Raw genomic sequence first — 6,600 nt, forward strand, 5'->3', positions numbered from 1 at the left:
GTTGTAAAGTATCATCCTTATCCGCTTTAGTGGCATTAATATGGACTCTTGATAATCAATATTTTTAATTTTTAATTATTACAAATCAATCAATGCATAAAAAAGGCAACAACTTATTAATTTATGCCAAATAAGGAAATTAGAAAAATATATGAAATGATTCCACTTTGCCAATACCATATGTATCTCAATATTATTCTGCGTAAATTCACACATCAGTTATATGCACTTATAGGAGATTTGGGGTACTAAATTCAGCCTAAAATCTCAGTCAAATCATCTAATTTACCATATCAGAATAAGTCCCACCCTTATTCTCCACCATAAACTCATCAATAAATTTCACAGACTTCCAACGAAGAAAGAAAAAAAAAATTCATCGACTTCCAATAGTATTCCGTTCTTGAACTTCAAACCAAAATGTCTCTCCACACCTTTTTCACGAGTAATGACGTCACTATTGAAACATGATGTATCAAATATGTCAATATTCAATGGGAGCGGAGTAGCGGACCGATCTCAATAGTAAGAAAGAAGCTATTTTAGATTCACCAATTATCATTGCCTCATTGTTTCAGTTGAATCAACTTCAATGGGGCCATTAAGAGGTGAGTACCCGCGTCATTGAAAAAACATGCAGATAATTTATTTAACAAAATGGTTTCTTAGTATAACATTTTACCCAAATATGTGTACTAACGCACTTTTACTACATTAATTTTTAACGATACCAATTCAATGATAAGGATCTCATAAACACAATCTGATCACTATACATGGGTCATAATGATAAGGATCTCATAATGTACATCTGTTATACAATAGCTGGTATGAAAAATCAATGCTACAGATCAAGGCTTTCAAGATCGAATGAACGATATTCATCAATTATATTATGCTACAAGAATGCAGATTTGTTGGAATGCTAACACTTTTTTATATTTCGCGTAGCCGTGAAGTCAATGGTCAATTCTCTCCATAATCGTACCAAACATGGTATGTGCATTCCGAATAAATTGTTAGAATTATCTTTATCGACTATTTAATAATTCCAGCTGCAAGTACCAACAATCAACTAATCTTATTTGTCATTTTAAAGATCCCGAAAATGACGATATTGAATATGTTTTTCTATCTTCTCAGGGTTTTGGTATATTGGTGGCACGCTGCCCATACAAGTCTGGGCATTGTAAAGCATAAATGTGGCATACATGAAAAACGAGCAAGAAATGATCGAAGGTAAAGTGAAGAGGAAACAATTCTCTCTTACCGTATGTTTTCTAATGCCTATTTTTAAGAGTTACAGGCACTCTATTACATGTTGGGTTATAACTTCCTTGGCCATGGGCAACTACACTTGGCTATGTTAAGCATAACAAGCAAGAAAAGGGGCTCAAAATCCTTATTTGTCACAAAGAAGTGACTTCAATGCTACTACTAATGCGGTGTATTATAACGAACTCTTTCGGAACTTATAACTGCAGATAATTTACATCTTCTTAAAACTCTACTATTCCATTTGTAATTCTCTTATTTAATTTCATATGCAAACAATTGAAGCATAACAATTCTTCATATGTTTTCATTTCAGGTAGATGTTGGCTGTTGCGGTGTGAATGCATAGAATACTTGCTCAAGGAACCTTACTTTTAGCTATTAATTGAGAATTTCAATTTTTCTATAAAAAGTTGCAGACTTGCAGTTACTATTGAACTATTAAGTTTTTTTTATGTAAAGTTTCAAAATTCTATAATATGTATCAGATCATACACAATCAATGACATAAAATAATCAAAAAAACTAATTTAAATACTTCGTATTATATAAGTTGGAGTGACTTTAAAACTTATCAAACAACTAATGCATAACATTATGACTTTGAAAAAATAATGAGTAAATAAGGTATTGACAAAAAAAATAGTTTTATCCTTTTTTATTTCATTGTTCAATATCTCATTTTAAATTATCTCAAATTAACTTTGTTGCATCACAAAATGATTTACAATTTTGAGAGGCAAGAGTTAACATGACTTAATAAACAGAAATAAAAGAAATAAAAAAAAATTAGTATTTGGCGATTTGAAAGGCGAATGAACGGGCGGTGTTAATGGTGGGAGGTCGTGATAGGGAGGGGTTGCAAATAAATGGGTAATGATGAGGTGAGAATCTCTGGGTTAGGGGTCACGCATAGGGTGGGACCGGGATGGTGGTTATGCTAAAAGTACGGGTTACAGGGGACGGTGGAGGCAACAAGGGGTCGCATGGTAGTTGGAGAACGTAGGATATGGATGGTTGTGGGGGGCTGGTGAGATAAGGGTTAAGATGGACGTCGTGTTCCTATGTGTTAGGTGCGGTTGAGTAATATGAATAAAAAAATGTACGTTATGGGTAAAATTAAATGTATATTGCGTAATAATCAAATTATGAAATTTATAATAATTTTATACCCACTTTTTAGATTCACGTCTCATAAGTTAGTCGAGAAATAAAAGCAGAGTATACTTATAAAAAAGTGAGCGGGTAGACATAATAAAATTATTGTAAATACTAAATCTAAAAAATAAGTAAGATTTACTTCTTTTTTTATAATTTTTTAGTAACCACTCGTGCAGTGCACGGGTTCAAAAACTAGTATTATATTAAAACAATAACCGCCAGCCCCGTTGATCGCCACGTGTCACAACTCCTTCAAATGCCACGTGTCATTTTCTATTTAAAAAATAAAAATAAAAATAAAAATAAAATAAGATTTGCAATCACGTTAACATGAAAATTGCCTAAAAGGAAGTTGCTAATTTTGAAGTTTATTTGTGCGCTATTTTAGGAGTCATTTTCGGCAGAATATTTCAATAAGTCAACTTAAAAATCATTTAGGAGATATCTTCAATATCATTTTCCTAACATATTTTCAGTATAATTAAACAAAAAATATCAAGTAAAGATTATGCAATTAATTATGAAAATAGATATAACAAATTCAAAGATTCTGCAACTAATTGAAGATACTTATTATTATACATCAGTCAATTAAGGAGTTGTTCTATCAAAATATTACGGAGTAAAATAAGGAAACGTAATGATGTCAATGATTAACTTTCTTCAAATATGTAAATTTGCCATTTGTTGACAAGATACTAATCATTATAGCATATGAACGGAGATTGAAATCATGTATTTAATTTGTTAGTTTCCTTAATATTAGAGTACATACTTTGAGATCAATATATCATATACTCCGTATATGTTAATTATCATCATTGCCCATTTCAATATAAAAGTGTGATATCTTTGAAATAATCATCATGCATATTTTAGCTACTTCATTTTAAGTCGTAGGAAATGTGATTGGACATCATCAATAAGAAAAGGTATGTTTTATAATTTTCTTTTTGTATAAATAGGGGATTGTAGATCTCTTTGACTAACATCAGTATTCAGTACTTTTTTATATGACTTTAACATTCCTTAACATGACTTTAACATTCCTGATTTCCTGGCCATGATTGTATTCATAGTTGCTCTTTCATGGACAAACCCTCTTTTGTTAATATTTTGTCATTAGTTTTCCAAACTTTACCCTTTCCCCAAAAAAACAAAAGAAACAAACTCTCTCTAATTCTGTTCCTCACAAAATTAATCAAATCCGTCAAATTACTCAATTATAGACGCAAATTCTCATATCGATAAATAATAATTCTAACTTATTGACTTTATTAACAACTATATCAAATTAGGGAGATTAAATTTAGACTAATGAAATTAGGGTGAAGAAATTATTGTCAATGCCGAAAATTATTGTCTCTTAACCTGTTATTTAATACCTTTAAACCTAACCATGATTCATGCTTGATTAGCGACAAATTATTTTGTAATTTAGCCTTCCTTTTTGTCTTTTGGCCTGGTGACAAATTCTGTAATTTGATTTACGAATTGAATAGGTTTGCGTACGTGGAGAAAGTTGGTTTTAGCGATTCTGCCCTAAGTCAATTGCATTTGAAAAAGTCGATTAAATCTTGAATGTTGTCCGGTGCATGTGGTCCGGTAGTATCGTCGGTGCGGCGAGGGGAGGTTGGTGGTTTGGACGGAGTTGGAGTGTAATTTGAGAGGATTTATGCAAAATGGGAAATGAATGTCTAAAAATGACGAGGGTATAAAGGTCATTCATGTCCATGATTGAGTAAATCATGTCCATGAATGAGCATCACCGTTTGTATTTACCTTATTTTTGATAATATTTCACATTATAAAAATATAGTTGGTCTTTCTTATGATGGGGTTAAATAACACTCCACTTCTTATAATTTACAACTATACTTATTCACATTATTAATAAAGAATTGATTAACTTCGTAATATGAAAATAAAACAACCAACTTTTATCAAGCAGTCTGTTATTGCATGAGGTTTGTAACAAACAAATAATTGATTTATTCATGAAAAGTAATTCTATATCTACCCTAACAATAACCCGTATATAATGAATTCTAAATTCAATAATTTGGTATTTGTACGTTGTCATTATTCATAAACCATGGTACACACAAGGTTAAATTTGGAAAATCAAATATGTACGATTGATAAAAACTTGTACCAAATAAAGTAGACATTTTGAGCCACAACCAATAATAAAAGGGGTACGAAAAAATACATAAGGAATTAAGGAAATACGACAAAATAGTCTTTCAATAACTTAGTGAGAGACCTCTCCAAAGTTTTAAAATACGCTAAAAGCTAATACTTCATTTGTCTCCGTCTATTTTTTACGTCTTCTTTTGACTTAGTAAAGACTTAAAGACAAACAGAGAAAATGTATCCTTAGAAGTTAGAAAATGAGAAAAAGCAAATACATTCGTCATATAATCAAATAAAGCATAGTTAAAAAAATAATCATATTAAAAAATAAATATAATCTTCTTATGGGTTATAATATCCTAGAGGATGCACATGAAACCAACATGATTACTTTGATAATGTTAAGGTTAATTATCCTCTTCGGCTCTTCATTGTGATAAATACCAGTGTCGGCAACTCGGCATATTGTTATCAATTCATGGATTATACAACAACCAGTTGTACCAGTTGTACGGTATAGAATCTGAGCTTTGTAATAAAGTATCCGAGCTTTATGTTAAAGAATATGAGCTTTATTAGAAATTATCCAAACCATCCATTTACACATTAAAAATATGAACTTTGAATTAGCTCAGAAAAAAATACATATAAGCTCGGATTCTTTTACCTTGGTTGTACAATGCTCTATATACAACAGGATGTATAATCCTATTTGTGTATTGTTATCAATATTTCTATTATCTTCTATATACTATAATGTGAAGTGAATAAAATTTTGGAGTTTGGATAGCTTGCAACTATATCTAGCGATTAGTTATATGATTGAGGTTGTACTTTGATGGTCGATCATTGTTGGTATATTGGATATGTTGAGAAAGTGGGAGGAAGAGAGAATCATATTTAGATCCCTAAGAAGTTTAGTGCTAAAGTATGTGGGTTTAAGGAATTAGAAAGAGTGTAATAATCACTGAACCCTGTTATTTTGGACTTAATTTTAGTTTTTAAGTTCAATTCAGTTCAGATCGATTCAATTTAGTTATATAATATAAAATATTATTTATCATATGATTTTGGATATACAAATGGTAATTTATAATGCAATTTTGAAGATCTCCCGTGCGAGCACGGGTTCAAAAGCTAGTTATATAGTATTCTTTGTCGAAAGTAAAAAAAAAAAGATTGAGATGAAGATCGTTCTATCTACGGTTTGTAGAGTTATTATTATTTATTTTGAGTTGTAAATTCAAAGAAAATACTATTACAAGTTACAAGATCCTTACCAAAACAGTTAGAAAATAAATAGTGGATTAGTTAAATTTCAAGGGAAAAGATGTTACATAAAGTGATGATAAAGATGAGTGATGGGTATATAATTCTTTTTAACCTCAATTTCGGGCTATGTATATTTAAAAGGGTTTTTCTATCATGTGCCCAATGGGCACATGATAAGGAGCCAATTAAGGAAAGTATTACACCAATAATCCTCTAAGTGTCATATTTAAATTAGTAGTCTATTCATCTATGTCATGGAAATTGTAACACACTAAACAGAGGAAGTGATGGTAAAGATTGATATTTCTGATTGAATTAGCTAGGCATATACACCAAATACATAAACCCTAGTATCTACACAAAGATATTCTAAGATATATATCTAGATAAGAAGGCAAAGTATAATACAAATATTATACACTAAGTAAATATTCACAAGAATGTCCTAATTATTCTTACAGAATAATCTTTATTAAAAAGTTGGATCCAAATATAAGGCTCCGTTTGGCAAGACATTCCAGGTACCTGTTTTGACTGAACTAGCTTTTTTGATAAAAGTTTCCGGTAGCTTATTTTTATGGATGTGTTTGGCAAGTAGCTTTTTTGCCCAAATAAGCTACCTGAAATGAAATGCTACCTAGAGTAACATTTCACTTTTCAGGTACCTGATTCTTGGTAATATTATGTTTTTGCCCTTTCAGTTTATAATATATTAAATAATTATTATATCCTTTTACGTCATTTTACCAAAATAAA

The 6,600-nt window shown here is 30.5% G+C and overlaps 1 long non-coding RNA gene across 1 annotated transcript; it reads left to right on the forward strand.

The window, feature by feature from the left end:
- Positions 1-351: 351 nt before the first annotated feature.
- On the forward strand, positions 352-1,753 carry LOC141629489 (uncharacterized). Its single transcript, XR_012537297.1, has 4 exons — positions 352-608; positions 952-996; positions 1,144-1,239; positions 1,592-1,753. It is a non-coding gene; the product is annotated as an uncharacterized LOC141629489 (long non-coding RNA).
- Positions 1,754-6,600: the final 4,847 nt, after the last annotated feature.

Source organism: Silene latifolia, chromosome 2 (genome assembly GCF_048544455.1).
Source record: "Silene latifolia isolate original U9 population chromosome 2, ASM4854445v1, whole genome shotgun sequence".
Taxonomy (NCBI): domain Eukaryota; kingdom Viridiplantae; phylum Streptophyta; class Magnoliopsida; order Caryophyllales; family Caryophyllaceae; genus Silene; species Silene latifolia.